Source organism: Lactuca sativa, chromosome 3 (genome assembly GCF_002870075.4).
Source record: "Lactuca sativa cultivar Salinas chromosome 3, Lsat_Salinas_v11, whole genome shotgun sequence".
NCBI classification, from domain to species: Eukaryota; Viridiplantae; Streptophyta; class Magnoliopsida; order Asterales; family Asteraceae; genus Lactuca; species Lactuca sativa.
In genome coordinates this window covers 101599434-101623393 of record NC_056625.2, presented here as the reverse complement: position 1 = coordinate 101623393, position 23960 = coordinate 101599434, and the positions used below count along the sequence as shown (strand labels likewise).

The 23960-nt window shown below is 40.0% G+C and overlaps 1 non-coding gene across 1 annotated transcript; it reads left to right on the top strand.

Annotated features, from left to right (window-relative positions):
• The first annotated feature begins 14385 nt into the window (after positions 1-14385).
• On the top strand, positions 14386-14492 carry LOC111915467 (small nucleolar RNA R71). Its single transcript, XR_002858174.1, has one exon. It is a non-coding gene; the product is annotated as a small nucleolar RNA R71 (small nucleolar RNA).
• The last annotated feature ends 9468 nt before the right edge of the window (positions 14493-23960 follow it).

Below are 23960 nucleotides of genomic sequence, written 5' to 3'. Positions count from 1 at the left end.
TGAGCTATTATTATGAGTTATATTGAGCGTTATTAACGCTTAATAATAGTCAGACTAATTAATTTGTCGCGGTTATCATTAAACTAAACCCTAGTGGTATCGGTACTAGGTTTTATCGAAGGAATATCGTTTTGAGAGTATCGAAGCGCTGTCCGAGTACCGAGTCACCACCTACTCAGGTGAGTGCATAGTTACTTTCAGCTTACACATAGATATGAAGTATTTTACGTGCTGTGTGTGTATATTATCTGTATACTTGCTATCTATATTGGAAGAACGTTTTATACATGTTTTCAGTGATTCAAACTGTATAAGTATTTTATATCTACATAATGTGCGGGGTAAAACACGGGTAGATATAATAGTTGCTGTGTGACAAAATAAAATAATGAGAGGCCTCGTTATAGCTGTTCTTGATGATCTAGTCATCTAGCGGAGTATAGATGACAACCACGGACTATTCTAGACACTCCAGTGGAACACTAGCAGGCTCGCAACCTGTAGGTGTTTATTCGAACTGTGTGTTTAACCGAACTGTGTGTTTATTCGAACTGTGTGTTTATTCGAACTGTGTGAACTGTGTGCTCACTAGGTATACTCCATCCCAATGATAGTCCTTTGACTAGGTCCCTTGTGTTAGATGTTTTAGGGACGTAATGTGAGGATAACGGGAATGGGTAATTGGGTTGAGTGTTTGATGTTTAACAATAATAATTATATTATTGTGGGTTGAAAACCCTATGTACTCACCAGGTTTCCCAACCTGACCCACTCAGTTTATTTACATCACAGGTGACGATATGAAGTGACATTACACTGAGAGATTTAAAGAGATGTAGATCACTAGTGTAAATAATTGTAAGTTCTGTTTATGCTTATGTTTCTGTATTAACAATGACATCCCAAACGTTTTAAAATGAAATAGATACGTTTCTTCGAAAATGTTTTAATAACGTATTTACCATGTTTTTCTGGGAACAAATTCCGCAACATTTTTATAAAATGAAGTACTCTGATTTTTATAAAGCATAAACAAACCGGTCTTTTCTGGCCGTGATTTTGGGGATGTCACATGGAGTGACCTGGGAGAGGTTTACTACGATGTTTCGTGACGAGTATGTTCCCCAGGTGGAGAGGGAACGTTTAGCTCAGGAGTTTCTGACCCTCAAACAGGGGACCGAGTCGGTGGCAGTGGTTACGAGGATGTTTCATGAGCGGGCGTTGTTTTGCGCGGAGTTGGTGTCCACTGAGCAGGCTCGCATGAGCCGTTATCTGAGCATCTTGAGGAGGGACATCCGTGAGTTCGTGGCGAACTCGACTTATCAGACATTTTCCGAGCTCCAGGCAAATGCCAGGAAGAGGGAGATCGAGCTTGAGACACAGGCGAGGGAGGAGACTGAGTTGCAGAGGGGTGATCGGCGACCGGCACAGTCGCAGCCGGCCGCCAAGCGGGCAAAGCCCGCTGATTCGAGGACAGGCAGTTCGAGGGGCCGCACTTGTGGGAAGTGCGGCAAGAGCCATGACGGGTCGTGCAAGACTGGGGTATGCTACAAATGTGGGAAGGAAGGACATTTTGCGAGGGACTGTCCGAAGGGGTTCTCGGTTTGCTTCCATTGCAACCAGACTGGCCATCGGAAGGCCGAGTGCCCCCAGCTTCAAAGATCAGCGCAGGGATCTGCACCTGTGGTTCGAGCTACCGAGACCCGGCCAGTGAAGGCTGGAGCACCGAAGGCTAGGGGGAGAGCCTTCCAGCTGACTACGGAGGAGGTCCGCGCAGCACCTGACGTCGTGGCGGGTATGTAATCTTTATCTATTTTATGTTGAGTTTATGCTATTGTAATTGCTATATGTTATGCGTAGGTACTTTTCTTGTGAGTTCTATACCTGCATTGGTTTTATTCGACTCGGGTGCGAGTCGGTCTTTCATATCTTTAGCTTTTAGTCGGCACATTAGTATTCCGAGAGAGGCGTTGAGTCGACCTCTGCGGGTTTCCATAGCAGATGAGCGTGAGGTATGTGCTACCGAGGTGATACGTGGATGCGTGCTGGAGATCTTCGGGGTGGAGTTCCCGATTGATTTGATTCTAATTGCTATGGGGGATGTATGTGTCATAGTAGGCATGGATTGGTTGAGCCGTTTCGGGGTTGTCATAGATTGTGAGCGTCAGTTGGTGACGATCCGAGATCCTAGTGGGGGAGTGCTGATAGTTTATGGAGAGGGGACTCGTGGTGGTTCGGTATTCTGTTCGGTTGCCAGAGCGAGGTGGAGTTTGCAGCAGGGCTGCAAGGGATTCGTGGCCTATGAGACAGATGTACGAGAGGCCGTTGAGAGGCCAAGTTCAGTGGATGATGTGCCGATAGTGCGTGAGTTCCGGGACGTGTTCCCCGAGGAGTTGCCGGGCGTACCTCCCGAGAGGCAAGTGGAGTTTCGTATCGATTTGATTCACGGGGCTGCGCCTATCGCTAAGGCGCCATATCGGCTGGCACCGCCAGAGATGCAGGAGTTATCCTCACAGCTGCAAGAGCTGTTGGGGAAAGGGTTCATCCATCCCAGTAGCTCTCCTGGAGAGCGCCGATCCTTTTTGTCAAGAAAAAGGATGGTTCACACCGGATGTGCATTGATTACCGGGAGTTGAACAAGTTGACGGTCAAGAACCGTTATCCGTTGCCGAGGATCGACGATCTATTCGATCAATTGCAGGGGGCGTCTTGGTTCTCCAAGATTGACTTGAGATCGGGATATCACTAGATGAGAGTTCGGGATGAGGATATCCAGAAGACGGCGTTTAGGACTCGTTACGGGCATTACGAGTTCATGGTGATGCCATTCGGGCTCACCAATGCACCAGCGGCATTCATGGATCTCATGAACAGGGTGTGTAGGCCGATATTGGATCGTTCAGTCATTGTATTCATTGATGATATCTTGGTGTATTCGAGGACCAGAGAGCAGCATGAGGAGCATTTGAGGGAGCTTCTTGGGGTTCTGAGGTCGGAGAGGCTATTCGCCAAATTCTCCAAGTGCGATTTTTGGTTACGGGAGGTCCAGTTCTTAGGGCATCTCGTTAACCAGAATGGGATATTGGTTGACCCGGCCAAGATCGAGGCCGTGATGAGTTGGGAAGTGCCGAGGTCACCTGCGGAGATCCGCAGTTTCTTGGGGCTGGCAGGCTACTATCGGAGATTTATCAGGGACTTCTCCAAAATTGCTGTGCCACTTACCAAGTTAACCCGGAAGGGTGTTACTTTCTCATGGGGTCCGGAGCAGTAGACCTCATTTGAGACTCTTCGCCAGAGATTGTGCGAAGCTCTCGTGCTTGCATTGCCGGAAGGGATGGAGGATTTTGTGGTGTACTGTGATGCATCGATATCAGGGTTGGGAGCGGTGTTGATGCAGAGATGGCATGTGATCGCGTATGCATCGAGGCAGTTAAAGCCTCATGAGACGAGATATCCCACCCACGATCTGGAGTTGGGGGCTGTGGTCTTCGCCCTCAAGATCTGGCAGGGTTCGGTGTATGATATACACGGACCACAAGAGTTTGAAGTACCTGATGGATCAGCCAAATCTGAATATGCGGCAGAGGAGATGGTTGGATGTGGTAAAGGATTATGATTGTGAGGTCCTGTACCACCCGGGCAAGGCTAATGTGGTAGCGGACGCCCTGAGTCGTAGGGCAGAGAGTGCCCCATTGCGAGACATCTGTTTGAGGTTGACGGTGACGACTCCGATTTTGGACACCATCCGAGGGGCTCAGGCTGAGGCTGCGAGATCAGAAAATCAAAAGAGGGAGTGAGTGGTTGGTCAGGTATCGGAATTCGTTACCGATGGTCGGGGACTTATGACGTTTCAGGGTCGGATTTGGGTACCTTTTGTGGGCGGGACGCATACCATTTTGATGGAGGGGCACATCGATCGAAGTTCTCGATCCATCCTGGGGCTACCAAGATGTATTTGGACCTAAAGAACGAGTATTGGTGGCCCTGTATGAAGAGGGATGTTGCTTGGTTCGTCGAGAGGTGCCTAACTTGTCGCCAAGTTAAGGCCGAGCACCAGCGTCCACATGGTAAGCTGCAACCGTTGGAGATTCCCGAGTGGAAGTGGGAACAGATTACCATGGATTTTATCACCAAATTGCCAAGGATTTCGAGAGGAGCTAATGCGATTTGGGTGATCGTGGATAGATTGACGAAGAGCGCTCATTTTCTAGCCATCAGCGAGAGCTCTTCTGCGGAGAAATTGGCGGAATTATATGTGAGAGAGGTAGTATCGCGGCATGGGGTTCCGATGTCGATTGTTTCAGACCGGGATGTGCGTTTTACTTCCAAGTTTTGGAAGAAGTTTCATGAGGAGCTGGGTACAAGATTGCATTTCAGTACTGCATACCACCCGCAGACGGACGGACAGAGCGAGCGAACGATTCAAACGCTTGAGGATATGCTCCGAGCATGTGTTCTGGATTTTGGAGGGAGCTGGGACACCTACCTACCTTTAGCAGAGTTTTCGTATATCAACAGCCATTATTCGAGCATTGGTATGCCACCCTTTGAGCTGTTGTATGGGCGGAGGTGTCGCGCCCCCATCTGCTGGGGAGAGGTGGGGCAGCGGGTGATGGGTAGCACGGAGATTGTACTCCAGACGACCGAGCAGATTCAACAGGTCAGGTAGAGGTTGTTGACCGCACAGAGTCGCCAGAAGAGTTATGCGGACATGCGTAGGTCCGAGCTCGAGTTTCAGGTCGGTGATCTTGTGCTCCTAAAGGTCTCTCCTTGGAAAGGAGTGATACGATTCAAGAAGAGGGGCAAGTTGGGACCCCGGTACATTGGACCCTTCAGGGTAATTGCTAGGGTAGGCAGGATAGCCTACCGGTTGGACCTACCTGCTGAGTTGGGGCAGATCCATGATACCTTTCATGTCTCGCAGTTGAGGAAATGTATTGCCGACGAGTTGGCAGTGGTGCCGTTGGAGGATATTCAGGTGGATGCGAGCCTGAACTACGCAGAGAGACCAGTTGTGATTGTGGATCGAAAGATCAAGGTTCTGAGGAACAAGGAAGTGCCTCTGGTACAGGTTCAGTGGCAGCATCGGAAGGGATCTGAGTTGACCTGGGAACCTGAGCGGGAGATGCAGGAGCAGCATCCAGAGTTATTTTAGGAATGAGACTTCGAGGGCGAAGTCAGATTCTAGTGGGGGAGAATTGTAACATCCGGGATTTCAGGTATATTAATTAATCTTTTTACTATGAGTTTTAAGAAGGTACCCGGTGAGTTGGTGCGTAGACTCGCCGAGTTAAGACGCGGGTTCTCATCCGGATTGATGCTCGGACTCGGCGAGTCGCCTTAGTGGACTCGGCAAGTCTGCGTCGTTTAATGAAACCCTCATTTCTCGGGTTTGTGGCCTATTTAAAGGGCCTTATGGCCGTCATTTGCGCTCATTAGTCCCCAGAGTGAAACCCTAGAACATTTGAGTGATTCAAGTGAGGGAAGGAGCCATTGTTGATTCTTGGAGTTATTGTCTAGCAAGGGAAGAGAAGATCTAGCCAAGAGGAAGCAAGAGAGGGGTGGATTCTTGAAGAGCTAAGGTCCAGGACATCACATCTGAGGTACTATTCGAATCCTTCTTTGTTATTGTGATGTTCATATAGATTTAGGGTTTTTGAACCCATTTGTGGCTAGATCTAGCATCATCATGGTCCCTTGGCGAGTTATGGCTCTGAATCTAGACCCATAGAGGTCCATAGCACCTCCTTGCCCAAGCTTTATGTGCATCCATGGAGGTTTTAGATTGGGATCTATGTATTTGAGGCTAAACCTCCATTAATGAGCTATTTGATGCTTAATGAGCACCAAGACTCGGACTTTACGTGGTCATTAAGCTTAAGGGGACTGGATCTATGAGTTACTAGAGTGGATCTGACCTTAGAAGGTTGTTTGAGGTTGTGCATGGAGTGCACTCGCCGAGTCCAATCCCAGACTCGGCGAGTTGGTGCGGGTTGTTCTGAGACTTCGGACCAGGGACTGTGTAACCGAGTCGGGTGAGTGACTCGGTGAGTTGGAAGAGATTCAGAGGGAATCGGGTTCCTGTAGGGACTCGGCGAGTCCACGCCAGACTCGGCGAGTCGGGTTGACCGTTGACCAGTGTTGACTGGTTTGACTTCGTGGTATTAGTCAGCCAGAGTCAAGTAGTATTAAGTAAAAATACACCTGCGTTATAGGAGGACGATAGCTCGGGAGATCGAGCACTAGTGGTTGAGAGCTATACGAGTTACCGAGACACGCGAAGTGAGTCTTCTCACTATACGTTACCTTAAGTGGTATTATGAGTTGACCAAAGGGTCTTATGTGCTATGTATGAGATTATGTGCTATTTATGAGATTGTATGCTATGTGTTATTTGTATGCTGTATGACTATATAGACCGGACCAGAGGGTCCAACGATTTAGATCGGGCCAGAGGGCCCAATGAGCTATGACTGGACCAGAGGGTCCGACGAGCTGCGGGACTAGAAGGTCCCGCTGAGACATCTTGACCAGAGGGTCGGGTTAGCCTCGAGTGGCGTATTTGTAGTATGTGGTATTTTGGGGAACTCACTAAGCATTTATGCTTACAGTTGTTATGTTTGATGTCTCAGGTACCAGCGAGGACCGTGGGAAGGCGACGGCTTGACACGTACACACACACTGATGGAGATTTTTATATGTAGAGATCTTGGGATTGTTTTGAAAACAGAATTGATTATGGATTTTGATTTGTGATGTGATACATTATGTGATTTTGAAAATGAAAAATTATTTTGAAAATTTACGGTGTTACAGAGAGTGGACCAGATAGACTGAAGGCCCGGTGCGGGCGGACCAGTCATACTGTAGACTCAGAGAGTGGACCAGGTGGATTGAAGGCCCGGGAGTGGGCGGACCAATCACACTGCAGACTCGATGTATATGGATAGACTTAGAGGGTGGACTAGGTGGACTGTACGCCGGTGTGGTGGACCAGTCACACAGTAGACCCGAAGTGCATGGATGTTCTATGATCTGATATGTTGTGGCATGTTATGCGTGTATGGTGTTAGTGGTTGGTATTTTGGGGATATCTCACTAAGCTTTCGGGCTTACAGTTGTGGTTTCATGTTTTTCAGGTTCCTCAGGAGACTGTGGCAAGGCGAAGGCGTGATCGTACCGTTCCTCGCGATTTTGTAGTAATGTGATTCTGGGAATACGTTAAATGTTTTGTATTGAAAACCTTTTTGCAAAGATTTAATGAAATCGAGCTGTTTTGAAAAATTTAAAATTGGTTGTATTTTTCGGTTGTTACAAGTTGTGATTCCATTTGAGGTGCAACACTTGGGGTACTAAACTCTTAAGGCCAAATACATCAAGACTTCAAGCTACACAAAAGGTATGTTACCCTAACTAGTCACTTGCACGATATATGAAAATTTCATGCTAGTTATAGGCTTAATACCTTGGAAACACCTTTGCATGTATAATTAGTGAAAACATAGATCCAAGGTATTTAGGGTTGTATGTGCACCATAGAATGTTGTAGTATACAAAACCCATCACTAATTACCATATCCTCAAACATACACTAACTCGACCGTCAGAGCTTCGTCACGGGATCACCTTCCGGACGTCGACTGATGTTATCTCTTCATTGTTGTGATTATAGGGCTCAACCCAACCGAAATCAGCAAGTGGCGGTGTTAAGTTCAAGGTCCATATCATAATAGGCCCAAAGGACAATTTGGGAAGCATGGAATGGAATTAAGGATTCCATAATTAATTTATGTACTTACAATGAGATTAATGATGGTTTTATCTATTTGACAACTTTCATTTGAGTATTCAATCAGTTAGGAACAAAATATGTGAGTTTTGGAATGTGAAATTGAATAATAGACTAGTTAACCTTTCTTTTACAACCTTAAGATCATAATGTTCTTAAAGTTTTCAATGAGCACTTAATAGATTTAGTGAGATATTTTTGGAACCATGCAAACTCACGAAGGCCACTCTCAGTATACACCTCCCAATCGGAATGTAAGAGCTCGGTTATAGTTTGGATTGGTAGCTTTGTATTCAAAGTTCACAATAGCAAAGAATTCGACTAATAACTCCCGATAAATGGGTTCTTGAATACAGAAAAGATTCCTCCATCTGTTGCATGGAAATGAAAATCCGTCTCCAACAAATAACTTAGACCAATGTCTCTCCACTTCTGCAACCATTCGTACCCCACACAACCATGACCAATCCACAATCGGAGCAACCGCAAACTCTCGGTTGTACAACCACCCCAATCAGTTCATATAATTATTAGCATTGCTTGAGAGATATTTTAAGGGAATCGGTAGAGCGGATGAATGCTTGACACGTCAATGTGATCTTTCTCTTGTGGAACTGCTCGATGAGGCCCCATTATTACTGAAGAATAACAAATAGCAAAGAAAACAAACAAAACACCAAGGAATAAAATCAATAACCTAGAATAGAAGGTCGTTCGCCCAGATTTCATCATGGACGTAAAGTCCACTTCGTGAAGTGAATTTGTGATGTGATTCTGATCGGTCATTGTAGGGTCAAAACAAACTAAAACTTTCACTTGGGATTTGTCTAATTTGTAATTCTAAGGCTCAATATCAAACATGCAATCAAAATTTATCAACTAATTGACTCAATTTTGGGCATTTCAACTCCATGAACAACCCTAGACGCTAAATGCTATAATGGGAAGAAATTAACAAGAACATGGAATGGAAAACTTACCAAATGTAGATATGAGACACTAAATCAAGAAATTGTGGAAGAAAAGTCTAAAAATACGGATTGAGTCTACTATCTGTGTTCGTCCGTGAGTATGAGTGGTGTAAGTTATAGTTTGGTCAAAGCTTAGGTATAAAATCCCCCCACCCCCTCCCCGGTGACTTTTAAATTTCATGTCGTGAATTGGAATTCACGTCGTGATGTTGTCTACTGGACTACTAATCGGGCCTAATAAAAGGAAGCACGAGGTGGGCCTTGAACCCATGACGTGTTGTCGCAATTTTTCATCAAAAATCCAATTTTTTTCTTAAAACTTCAATTTATTTATCACTCAATACTTATGAACCCCACACTTGATTTATACCATTTTTAAAAATAATTTGGATGACTTGATGATTAATATCCAAAAATTCAATTAAAAATGAAAAAATTAAAAATGCAAGCGAACGAAAAGAAAAATTGCAAACCAAACTTGGGTTGCCTCCCGAGAAGCGCTTCTTTTTGTTGGAGTCATAAGCCGGACTCCGTGTCACCTCACGTTGAATTTTCTGGAGTTTCCATCACCAGTTGCACCTTTTAAACCTTCCATCGTTTCTTGTATGCTTGAACTCTTCTAAGATAAGCTTTTTTAGAGTTCTCCTTTTTACCCTTAGCATCACCCTCTTCAAGCTTTCTTTTCACTCCCTTATTCACCATAAGTTTATGTCCCTCTTTTTCTTCACTCTTTAGCTCCATAGGTACCACCTTCTTGTCCCAAGTTAGTTGTTTTTCTTTTGAAATAACCTCTTCCTCATCACTCGATACTAATCCTTCTTCACTCCCCTTACTCACCTAAGATGTTGGAGTTTTATAAGAAAATACTTCAAAAACTACTAGAATGGATGCTCTTCGCCTCGTATGTTTGACTTGTTGAATTGACTGAATTTCTTCTTCCATTAACTTTTCCAATTCCTCAAGTTCATTTTCTTCATCTATGTTGAAAACTTCACCTTGAGCATTATCATTCTGAAATCTATCCGCCACTCCAAAGGTAACTTCTTCCTCTCCAAATCTTAATGTAAGTTTGCACTCCCAAATGTCTACCAAATATCTCGCAATATTACGTAAAGGGCGCCCACGAATTATTGGGACATTGGTATCTTCTTTCATATCCAATACGACAAAATCAATTGTGAAAACAAACCTTCCAATTTTCACCAAAATATCCTCCATTATGCCTCATGGATGAGTCACTGAACGATTAGCCATGTGAATCGTCATTCTAGTAGCCTTTAAATCCAGAAGATTTAGCATCTAATAGAACGAGTAAGGGCTTCAAGGAATTCAGAGATGGTATCTTCTTCAGTTTCGGTCACCATAACTTGAGGTTGTGGCTTTTGTTGGGAATTTTTGAAGAAAGTCGTACATTAACCGAAGTGGTTAATTGTCCAAGTTGAGCTTCGATGTTTTGAATTGATGCTTGATGATTCCTTAGCAAATCTTACTGGTCACTCATGAGAATTTCTTGGTCTCTTATCACCGCATCATGTATTTTTTTTTTGAAGCCTCCATAACCTAGTGAGCATGGACTCTAAATCGACCTTCTTTTCAATTCGTTGCTCTTTTGATAAAAGCCTAGACCAGTTTGAGTAAATTTTTCTTATTTTTTCTTTCTATATTCATCATATGGCAACCACTCTTTCTTTTTCTTCATCCAATCTTCATCATATTTGTCTCCACTTGAGTAGGAAACTTAAACCTTTTTATTCTCGTTCTCATCCAAGTGGTAATCGTTGGTCAAATGTGGACCATTTCATCTTTCACAACCAACTCGAATAGCATGTATGGATTGGTCCATCTTTGTTTCCTTCGGTCCATAGTGTTCACCATAGCTGAAACAGAAACTATATCTTCAGAGGTGCCACTCCCAATTCCGTTCACTCTGTCATGTCTATGATTGTAGTATTCACGCGAATGCATGGAAAACTCTTCAATTGTCACACCCCCAAACCAAGGATGGCGGAAACGTCCGGGGGTGGAGGACTTCATGTAGAGTATCACAACAACGAGTATAATAATGCTCAAAGTAAATACAACCATCATAAATATAATTGAAAAAGTTACACCAAAGTATATGTTTACATGATTCAAATCAATTACATTATGATACAAAATGAACTGTTTGACGATTTATCGTCCCATCCTCAAAACGTGGTTGATTTCCTGTTTCACTGAATTCCTGAGAATACAAGTAATTTTGAAAAGTGTCAACACAAAGGTTGGTGAGTTCATAAGCTTTTGACAGTAAGAGTTTGAAAATCGATCTTTGTAAAGAGATGTATGTTACCAAGAAAAATTCAATATTTTCCTTACAAAATTTAAAGTGGTCCTAAATACCAGGACCGAAAATGAACAAATATTTGTCATACTTAAAGATATAAAAGTGGTTTCAAATCGGCATAAAACCCTTTCTGATGTGAGAAAAATCCCGTAATGAATGATGTGTAGTCTTAAATACCAAGACCGAAAGTATACAATAAAGTATGTAATTGTTGATGTAAAAAGTGATTTTAAATCGACATAAAACCTTTTTTGATATGAAGGCGTACAAGTATTTTTCCATACTTAAAGTAATTTCAGTGAGCTAAATAGACATAACTCGCTAATTTAAAGTTAGAACCCGTAAATCTTATGATTGTTAATACCACATGTGAGCTATCATAACCATACTTGACATAGACGGCCTCGTAATACGACATTCTTCAGGCGTCGCCGTTAAATGACACTTGTCACCACAGACCTGCCGGTCTAGCTGTTGCAAGCAGCTCTGGTGTGGGTTTGTCAAACCCAATATAGATCTATACACAACTATCACGTTCTCCCTACAAGAGACTCTGGTTACAATTTACAGGACTTTTTCACTTTGTTACTTTGGAAGTAACCCGAAGTGAATGACTCACAAATTTATTCATTAACAGATTTACGTGAACTAAACTGAAAAACCTTTGATAAATAAGTTTGAAAAGTAATTTATACATAAAGTATACCTATTATAGTTTATCCAAAACATTTGTAATGTATAAGAACTCTTTTATGAAAACATATTTGTGTTATGAATCCATAAACTATGCTCATTATAGCTTAGTATACGTGTTCTAAATGAATGAATAATCTTATCATGAATGACTAAGTTTCAGTTTATGATGATAAACTAACAAGGAAACACATTCAATACTTAGATCTTATTGTTATACACTTTGCTCAACATAATACAAAGTGTTATGAAAGTTATATGCTGTTAACTAAATTTAACATTTCTGTGTTGTTTTAGAAAAGTCATAGAAAAATCATACAAAGTCAAGAACTAAATCCGTACATTCTGAGAGTTCCCAAAATGTGTCTAGTTTACTCATAATTTTTATCATGATTTTTAATGACCTTCAACTTGGGTGAAATAGTCCATAATCACAGACTGGTCCGGATTGGTGTTTGAAATGATAGGCAGTTTTGTAAAAATCACCATAAATTGTAGAAAAATCGTATGGAGATGTGAAAGTAGTCATTTTAAAGCTAAGAACTGGAAATACTTACAACTAAAACAGGTTTTCAAAAAAAAAATGTTTAAGTTGTCCAAAACAGTCCGTGAATGGAGTTCAACTTTCCTGATGAAAGCTGTTAGAAAAATTTAGTTATGTTCTTGGTGTTTTAACTTGTATTCCCCCCTAAAACTCGAGAAAACATGAAAATATAGGGGTATGAACTCACTTTGAGTGATTTCAGTAGATAAGCGTTGAAGAAGAGAAGTGTTCAACTCAAGAACACTTGATGAATCACTTGAAGATTCGAAGATCTAACAAGAAGATGATGATGTTTGTGTAAGCAATCTATGATTTTGAGTAGGAGGATGTGTAATAATCATAAGAAAGATGATGATACTTACTAAATGAAGGAGAAAAGTCTTGGAGTATGCCTTGAAGTTCTCGAATTTGAGAGAGAAAGATGAGAGAGTTTGGAGTGTGGTTCTTGGTGGAAGAATGAGAGAATGAATAAAGTGTGAGGAGAGAGGGTGGATGTTCCAGCTCTAAGAGCTTGGGAATGGCTGAAAATAATGAGAAAAGACTTATGAAGTGACTAGGGATGGGCTGATGGTGAATAGTGACATGGAGTGGGTATGGGAGTGGTTGCTTGTGTCATAGAATAAAGTAAAGTCAACACTCTACCTATATACTTCACCCACTCTTTTGGATAAGGTTTTATCCTTAAAAACATGATTAATTAATAATTAAGGGTCCTTATATGTTAAAATAAAGTTTTGGGTGAAAATCCCGTGTTAAAACAATTAAAAACGGGCCTAAAACGCAACATTAGTCGAAAACCGGGAGAAAAGAGGCTTCCCAGCGAGACCTCTCGGTCCTGGCCGAGGTTCGGTCCTCCTGAGGCTGGGTTCGGTCCCTAATGCTGCTAGGCGTGAAGCGAAGGGGGCGAGGAAGCGAAGGGGCGAGGGCTCGGTAGGTCATCAGAAGCGAAGGCTCGGTCTTCGGTCTTCAGAAGAGAAGGTGATCAGACCCGAAATGTACCGAACGTTCGGGTTCGGGTGATGTGCGAGGTTCGGTTCCAGGAGCCTTCGGGTTCGGTTCTTTGAGTGAGGTTCGGTTCAGCAGCCTTCGGCTCAGAAGGGTTCGGGTCCTAAGAGGACTTGCGGGTCCTAAGAGGGGTTTCGGTTCCTCAAGTCCGTTTTTCGCGTAGACTTCCGCTTTTGGGCTGTTTTTGCCAAATTCGAGGGTCGGGACGCCCCGAGTGATTATAGAAAGTTGAGAGAGATTTTGAAAGAGATATTTGGGAGAGATTTCACATACTTAGAGAGATTTGGGAGAGATTTGACATTCTTGGAGAGATTTCTCATACAAAGAGATATTTGGGAGAGATTTCACATACTTAGAGAGATTTGGGAGAGATTTGACATTCTTGGAGAGATTTCTCATACAAAGAGATATTTGGGAGAGATTTCACATACTTAGAGACATTTGGGAGAGATTTGACATTCTTGGAGAGATTTCTCATACAAAGAGATATTTGGGAGAGATTTCACATACTTAGAGAGATTTGGGAGAGATTTGACATTCTTGGAGAGATTTCTCATACAAAGAGATATTTGGGAGAGATTCTCGATAAGAAGAGATAGAGTGAAAACGATTGAGAGCGGTTTCGTGTGTGACGAATGTGAGTGTCCGGCTTCGCAATGCAAGGTCTGTAAACCCCGTTAAGTCTTGTTTAAGGATCTTGCATACTCCCGATGAGTATGCAACATTGTTTTATCGGTTTGGCTCGCCACGTACCACAATTTTAGGTTAAGGAGATCTAGATGTATGCACTTTTCGATTTATGATCTCTCATTAGAATAGAGAGTTGTTTAGAAATTACATAACGTAAACTATAGTACCTACGGGAAAATTGAGTTGACCGGTTTGACTTGTTGACTTTAGTTGACTTTGACTTGACCGAAAATTGACGGTTGTCACATCAATCAATTCCTTAATCTCACCGGGATTTTGCTTGTTTAACGGTCCTTGAGATTCAAGGAATTGCCTTTTCATCACGTTTACCCCATCATAGAAGATTGATACTTCTTGTTGCTCATTCAAATCATTTTGGGGAAAATTTCTTATCAGTCCTTTGCAGCGCTTCCATGCCTCATAGAGTGACTCACTCGGTTGTTGCTCGAAATTTGCTATAGCTTTTTTGATTTTAGCAACCCTGGAAGGTGGGAAAAATGTTCTAGGAATTGTTCATGAATTTTCGCCCAAGTAGTAATTGCACCGGGTAGTAGCGCCTTTAGCAAATCTTTAGCAGCTCCCTTAAAAGTAAAGGGAAGCATTCTCAAAAGCACCGTCTCTCTTGGAACAAAAGGGATGTTGAAGTAATCAGCTATGTCATTGACTTCATCAAGATGCTTGTAAGCATCCTCATGATCTTTCTCGGAAAATGGGACTTCCTTAAGCGTGAAAAGAATACGTCCTTCAACTCGAATGTTGTTGTGGCAGGAATTGCAGGTTGCACGAGACTAGGACCGGTGTCCTCTCAGATTCTTTTGTTATATGCCTGCATGGACATGTTGGAAATGTTCGCCATCTCTTCTTTTGGCTCTTCTTCGCGTTTGCTCTTCGGAATCGGATTCGTGAAGATTAGGATTTGCTCAAATCTTTTTAACTTGCTTTCGTTCTTTGCATAATTGCTTGATTCACCCATGTTCTTCCCCTTCTTCTTTCCAAAAATCGATTTAAGGTCTTTCAAAGGTGATTTCCTTCGTGGGTTTGTTTCTCCTTTGTTTTTGTCTGTCTTTTTGTGAAGGGCTGACTTTGGATCGTCAAGTGGTGGTACAAAGGTGTGTTGGATCCTCGGGTCATGTACTACTGCAACAAAAAAACGTAAAATTGAACTAAAACTAGTAAAAAAAGTCATGTTGAACGCTCACCACGTAATGGCTAATTATACCATGTCGTGATGTTGTAGAAATCCTAAACAGAAACAAAAAACAAAAACAAACATGAAAAAACCAAATTCACGTCGTGAGCTTAAGGCCCACACCGTAACTTCAGTTCTAAAAAAAACTAATGCTCAAAATTAACTTTTTGCAGGTTTTACCCCACAAAAAGGATCTATTAACCTAAAGCAAATAAATTTTAATCTAAATAGTCGTTCCCCGGGAACGGCGCCAAAAACTTGATGTCGAAATATTACTACACCTAATTTTACCTATTATCTAACTAGCTATCCGACTAAAGGAAGTGTGCCTTTTCGCAAATAGTATAGAAAAAACAGTTGGGTATCGATCACAGGGAACAGTTTTAATTAACTAATTTAACTACTAAAGATTAATCTAAGAAAAGCAAAAGTTAATTGGGTTTTATTCGATTTTGCAAGTTCAGACAAACTTATTTACTCAAATATCAAATTCAATCAATGACTAAAAATGCTTCTATTTAATTTGAATCCACTTCTCCTCAATGGTTAGCTACTAATTATGGATAATGCACGTTGGTTACCATTCATGTAGAAATATGTATAGTCACACATAATTTAATACATAATCAATTATGAACTATGAAAGGATTGAGCTATGTAAGATTGATTAAACAAACACAATTATGGTCATAATCTATATTCTCCAGCATAGAAAAATTTAATAACTTTAATTACTTATCTAAGATTGGTTCGATCCTAGCTCTAGTAATTTAATGGTCACTAAATTACTAGGTGTCAAGTTCATGTAATTTAGTATTCACTAAGCTACACAGAACATGAATTCAAGCAATTTAACTATCAAATATTACCATACTAGGTATTAATAATCAAACACAAGCATTTAACCAACTCGTAAGATCCATAACTAATAAACCAAACCATGAACTAAAGCTTCATCTAGATAAATAGAAGCAGCTAGATTCAGCTACTCATGGCTGAATTCAAACACACAAATTCAATGATTAAAAATATAGTCAATTGTACCAACTTAAAATTGAAAGTTATGATCTTCAACTTCTTCTTCTTCCATGGGTGCTAAAATTTGACTTCTCTGGCTTAATTGGCTTCAGAAATCATCTTCTGAAACCTCCAAATCTCCAAGAGAACTCCCAAAATCGAATGTACCAAGGATATATATAGTTTTCGTGATTATTGCACTCCACATCGTGAAATTAGACTTCACATTGTGATTTGAGGTGAATCCTTATTAGGCAAGGACTCTGACTTCTCGTGTACTCATCTTCTAGAAACACCTACTCCACGCCGTGTAAGTGAAGTCCACATCGTGAATTGAACTTATTGTTGGGATTTCCTTCTTTTAAATCTTCAAACCTCCAAAGTTCCGCTACTTGTCGCATTTGGTCCTTATTCTTCAAGATTGCTCCTTTTGGCTGCAAAATACAATTAAATGAATAGTAGTACCATTTATCTTTGTAAATAACCGAAATATGTATAAAAATTTATTCAAATATTGCCTAAAAATGTGTATAAATATGGCAATATCAAATACCCCCACACTTATCTTTTGCTTTCCCTCGAGGCAAATCTGATTAATTTTAAGTCAAACTATCATCACCAATATCACATAAGACAATCTATTTTGAACTCAACCATTATACCAAGACCTCAATGCGCATATTAGTGTCTAAGGTTCCTAAAAACTTCCCAATCCTGAATACTCACAATTCTTATGAACCTTCAACCCTTAGTTTATACGACACTCATTTCTGCAACCCTCTGAATCAATTCTTAGAAATCTTTCTAAACCTCAAGGTATTTTTGTTAAGCTACCCAAGCATACATAATCTAAAAAAATTACAACTTTTGATACTATAATGGAGCTCTTGGAATTCTTCATTTCTTTGATATTTGCTCTTTGATTTCTTTGAATTCACCATCTTTTTGTTTGATTTTTAGTATTTTTCAACTTTTTATTCTTCAGAATTATTGATCTTTGATCTTCATACTTTGATAGCTCTAAATTTTCTTACAACTTTTTGGTGATTTCTCTCTTTTTTTATATAACTCACTTTTTCGCTCAAATCTTATATGCTTAAGCAAGGGAGTTTAGCTTCAACCTTTATTGGTTAGAGATATTAGTCTAAGTGCAATGACTACATAACTTTTCCTAGATAGATTTTAGGTTTAGGCTGCAAAACATATTATGCCATATAAACTATCAAATTCCCTTTCATATCTTATGACTTTTCACTAGAACTTGGGAAGCAACAAATATAATATAACATATGTTGGCTCAATAAAACATTTGAGCTCACATCAGATCATCCCATATAACACTAGAAACTTAAGTTCAAACTATTACTAGATTTAATTTTTAGATTATTATTTCAAATCTATTAAAATTTTTAAATTTTAAGTTTTCCTAAATTTTCCTAACAATTTACTTTTTCGACCCCCTACCCCACACTTATTACATACAATGCCCTCATTCTATGCATAAAATAATTTAAAAGAAATAAAAGGGAGTAAAAGGAACATACTCCCCTGGGATAGTAGCGGTGACATCAAATTTTGAACGTGTGTGAAAACTTGAACATCTTGAATACGGATATCTTCAAATATGGAGAATGGAACTTGGATCTTAAGCGATATGTGAATGCACCGGCAAAATTTGAATCCGAGACTTGAATCTTTAGTAAATGTAGTGTAGTAAATCTTCAAAGTATCAATGTGGGAAAGCATACACCACATTTTATTGTTAAAAGAAAGAGAATATTCCAATTATCCAGATCTCATCGCGGTGTTAGAGTACACGACGTGTTGTCGATTGAAATCGTCTCTGATACCATGATGGTTTCTAAATTCACGACATGTACTTCAACTCCATGTCGTGTAAACTGGTTGCACAGTAGGTAATTGCATAATAACACTTTGAATCAAGTCAAGTGCAACCTAATTATATAGATGCTTTTAGACCCTTCCAAAACTCTATGATTTCTTTGACTCTTCCTTTATTTCTTTACTCTTATGAAATTAACCCCACACTTAAAAATTGTGGGTCTCGAATCTTGACTATAAATGACACAGTTTCACTTGAACGCTCCTATCTCTAATCTTTCATCATCCTGATCATGAAAGTTCACGAAATCTGCATCAAAGCAAGTAATAATGGAAAGAAGAAAACAACCATCCCATATTTGGTTACAAGTTGAAAACAAACCAAGTAAAAACAAAACAAACTTAAAAACCAAATAAAAAGTAAAAGATAAAACTAATAATCATCCTCATCTCCTTGGGCTCCACTCGTTCCAGCTCCATCCCCTTGTCTTTCCCTATACTCACTCCATGTCGGACAAACCGGATAGTGATCTCCCAAATGTGGTGGTTGTGTAACGTTGAAGTGTCGGACCATATTCTCCATCGTCCCTCCAATCTAATTCATGCTCAAAGTCATTTGATCAAAATAACCAACCATATTAGGCTCGCCAAAAGTAGCAGCTCCCACTGGTGCATGTTGATGCACTGGTTTCCTCTTTCGCCATGCCCCCGTGCATTCCTCCTTCCCCTTGGACGTGGTTTCTCTTCTTGTTGACCAATGGGTTGCTCAACATCTTCCGGGGGTATAACAAATCCTCCACCCGTGTTCACCACCACCCGCATAACACTCAAGAATTGGACCGTCAAATCATTGTCCTTGAAGCGTGTAAGGTTCCTAATAAAAATAGGACTCACAATACCATAAGATAGGGCTAGGCGGGTGACTAAATGTCCACCCGTAATAGGACTACCGGGCCGAGAACTAGCATCTTTTTCCCAAAAATCATGCAAGCATATAAGGAAGGTCGCAAAAAACTCTGGGTGTAATGATACTCCATAGATAAAATAATTTTTGAGTAGGCACCTTGTCCCCAGGATGTTTATGGTAGATTGAGAAAGTGATAAGACGATGTAGAAACCGATAAATGGGAGACCAAATTTTCCCTTCATATGCATCATGAGAATTGTACTCATGATTCAAAATGCTCCTCCAAAACTGAACATCAACCAACCCCAATATAAAATCTTGAACACAACCTTGTAAGAAAAACACAAAATGAGGTGATTGCGTCTCTTCTTCGGTATAAATCCCCATTCGCCACGCAAACTCACAAAGGCTACACCCTCGGTATACACTTCCCAATCGGAACGCCAGAGCTCGTTTGTAGTTTGGATCGGTAGTTTTGTCTTCAAAGTTCACAGTAGCAAAGAATTCGACTAATAACTCCCGATAAAAGGGTTCTTGAAAAGAGAAAAGATTCCTCCATCTGTTGCATGCAAATGAAAATCTGTCTCCAACAAATAACTTAGACCAATGTCTCTCCATTTCTGCAACCATTCCTACCCCACATAGCCATGCCCAATCCACAATCGGAGCAGTCACAAACACCCGGTTGTACAACCAACCCAATCGGTTCATATAATTATTTAACATTGCTTGAGAGATGTTTTGAGGGAATTGGTAGAACGGATAAATGGATGGCACGTCAATGTGATCTTGCTCTTGTGGAACTGCTCGATGAGGCCCTATTATTCCTAAAAAAAATAACAAATAGCAAACAAAACAATCAAAACACCAAGAAATAAAATCAATAACCCAAAACAGAAGGCCGTTTACCCAGATTTTACGTCGTGGACGTCAAGTCTACTTCGTGAAGTGAGTGTGTGACGTGTGTCACAACTAACATTTTTGGCTAGGAAATTCGGTCCTCATATACTCAACTTTTGTGTAACGTGTAAATCAAGTTGATGTTATATACTAATGCTCATTCCAAAAATAACAATTTGAACCAAAACTCACTCGTGAAGTTCAAATCTAATTCAATACATCTCATATACTCAGTTGTGGGTTTGTAACCCTAATTTCCCGGTTCAAACATTTTAATAGGCCAGGAATCATTTATTGGGCCTAACGGGCCAGTAAACTTTCAATTTAGCTATTTTGGGCCAAGGAACTCCCTTTGGGCTCTATATGGACCTACATTCATTGAGTTATAGCATTATGAGCCTTATTGGACCTAAAATGTCTCACTTCATCTTCAAAAGCCCTATAGTGCCGTAAATAATCTTCTTGGGCTTCATTGGTCCGAAAACCCAATTCCTTTAACATTTTGGGCCGTAAACCCTCATATGGGCCCAATAGACCAAAAACTTCCACTTTGGGCCTTATAATTTTGAATATATTCAATAATAACCCAAAATCCATGTTTTTCCTTCATCCTCACTCCATTCTCAGTTATGTGTGTGTGTGTGTGTGTGTATATATATATATATATATATATATATACACACACACATTGTAAAAAATAGTAGGATAATATGGGAAATACTAATGGTGACACCTACATATTGCATGGTGGTAATACATGCAATAACCACCAAATATCTAGGAAATTTGAAACTAATCCACCATGTATTAACCACTTGATCTTCTCTCCCCTTTCTCCTTAGAAATTCTCGGCCAATAGCTATTTCACCTCACACAAAAATTTCTCCAACCACATTTCACTCCTAATTTCCTCTCAAAACTTCAAGGAAATTCACTCACTACCTCTTGCAAATTCTGTGGCCTTAGTGTGGGACTTCAAGAGTTTTGCATCAAGTATTATCATCTTAAACCATCTAAATTTCGAAACTTTTCCAAGAAAGCATCCAAGACCGAAAACACCTTCAATCTCCTTCAATTCTTCTTCAAAACCCAAATCCATTCCCAAGCTGAGTTCATACCCTCCCTATTTTCAGTTTTTACTATGTTTTGGGGGAGAATACAAGTTGTTTTGTGTAGATCTATGTGTATATGCATGATTTTGTGTGTTTTTCATGATATAAGTGTGATTATGTGTTATAAACTTCATAAACTTGAAAATATACCAACTTATGATGATATTTATAGAACATAGCACTTATTACAACTTATTATGGAAAGAAAAGGTTTAAAACACTTCAAAGTTGTTCAAAACTAAGAAAAATTGCATAAGAGGGCCAAAAATGATAAAATAATCAAATGTGAGGTTATTTATATAACTCACAACTTTAAGGGACCACAAAGGGTTTATTTTTGATAAATATGAATCCTTATGGCATTTGTAAGTTTAAAAGGGCTAAAAGTGTAAATTATCACAAATGGGCCTCATTTTGGGCTTCCACTGCTTTTCGGCCAAAATTGTAAATTTTTGGACTTTTGTGGGCTTAAGTCTCATTTTAAACAAAGTTGAGCCAAAAATGTAGATTTCGATAAAAAAAAAGAGCTGAAAATGTAAATTTATTAAATCTTGGGCCAAAAAGATAAATTTATTTATAAATGGGGCCAAGAATGAAAGTTTTCATAAAATTGAGGCAAAAAATGATATTTTGACAAAAGTGGGTTAAAAATGTTATTTTTACTTGAGACTAGCCTTAAATGTAAACTTTTGGACTTAAAGGACCTAAAGTGTCATTTTTACCAAAAATGTGCCTTAATTGTAAATCTTCGATTTTAAGGACCAAAAATGTCATTTTTACAAAAAGTGGTCCTTTTATGTCATTTTGGTAAATAACTAACGCAACAACAAACAGATCAATTACGTCATTTACATGCTTATTAGGCCTGAAATATAAATTTACGTGTTTAGTGGGCCTTAGTTATCCTCTTACATGTTTAATGGGTCTGGAATATACCTATTATGCTTAATGGGCCTGGAATATAATTTACATGTTTAGTGGGCCTTAGTTGTCCTCTTACATGTCTATTGGGCCTTGAATATACCTTATATGCTTAATGGGTCTAGAATATAATCTACATGTTTAGCGGGCTTTAGTTGTCCTCTTACATATTTATGGGGCCTAGAATATACCTTACATGCTCATCTGTGTAAATTTGGTTAAGAATCTAGTGATACATTTCGATTGGCACCTATCGAATGCACAGTCGTAGCCTGTAGTTATAACCATAGTCTCCTGGAGGGAGAGTGGGAGTTTGTGTATAGTACTATACGGGGGTGACACCCCACACCTGAGATGTTCGCTACAGTTAGACTAGGCCAGTGTAGGGTGAGAAAAACCTTACCTCAAACACGTTGGCATCCGAAAGATGTCATGACAGGCGGAATCGTCATTATCTAGTATGGTTATAAGGATTCACTTAAAGGAATTAACACCATTATAAAATTTACGGAATAGAACATTTGTTGATAATACGGGAACCTACACGCATTAGGACACAGTTTTAGGGTGTTGAAATCACCATGTTTTATATAAATACAACATCGGGTTGTATGGGATTCATTCACTTCATATACTTACAAATATTAACACACATGCTTTAATACGAGATCAGACACAAACATTTTAAACCATTTTTCAGAAAATATCAGATTTTCTAATGTTTACCAAGTAATACAAAACATTTTACTCAAACATGCTTATGAACTCACCAACATTTTTATGTTGACCTTTTTAAATTAACTTGTATTCTCAAGAAATCGTTGAGCAGGTTGGTCTGCAAGAATATCTGGATATTTTGTTGTATTTTGTCATCACCATATTTTGGATATTTTGGCATGTAATATTGAAATACAATACTCGATGTAAACAATGACAGTTGTAATATTGCATGTGTGATGATGATGATGTTTTGTTTCAATTATATGCAATGTGATGATATTACAAGATGAAGTCACCCAAGCCCCCAGACGTTTCCGTCGTCTGGTTAGGGGGTGTGACAGCTTAGTATCAGGGCATTGTTTATAGTGAACTAGCATATCTAATCATACAAGATATGCAACTATATATACAATGGGACTAAACTACTCTGAACAAAATAATTAAAATCCATACCTAGGACGTGTGAATTAATACAATAACACTAAAAGTCTTTAGAGGAAATTGAACACCGTGGTTAAACCCAGACAGTTATGTAGTCGTATTGGGAATAAATAGAGCCTGATCAACTATATTTATTCAAAATACAACCAACATGTGTTTGGGAGTGATCATGGTGGGCAATGAATTTAGAAACTTACCTTGTATCCAAAAAGCTTTAAGGAACTCAAACATAAACAAATAAAATACTATAGGAGTATTTAGAATGTTATCTACATACACTCCCCTGACATACTTCTCACCCCTCCGTTTCTTGCGCAGTCATCATGAAAGAGTTCCAACAGGGTGTCCTTTACTATCAGGCCCTGGTGGTAAATGGGTTGATCGAAGGAGAACCTGGTATGATTCAAGGGGCAGATCCAGGTTTAGGACATGAGGAGTATGTGGAGACAGACTATGAGTACGAGAAATCCTATGAGGAGATGGAAGAAATGGAGGACATTGAGGAAGTCCCCAGTGAACCTCACTCTTCAGAGATGATACAAGACCATCCCGCAGCACCAGAGGAATCCTTAGCGAGCCTTACCCATCGGGAGTAATACCAATCTAGCCTGTAGAGCAGGAGGACCCACCGACCATCTACGGTTTAGTGTGCGTGATCCCGTTCAATCTTCTGTTCCTTGTGTGGTTATAGATTTAGGACAGAGCCCCTCATTTTTACAGCTTTCCATTCTTAACTATACATGCTTCTTACCCGCCAAGCGATTATAGAAAGACCTGGTGAGGACCATACTATCCAATTTCATCGCTAATAATCGAAACACTCATACTGCTAATACTCACTAAACGTGGTACAAAAACGTTTACGGTAGTGATAACAAGGATGAAACCGGGAA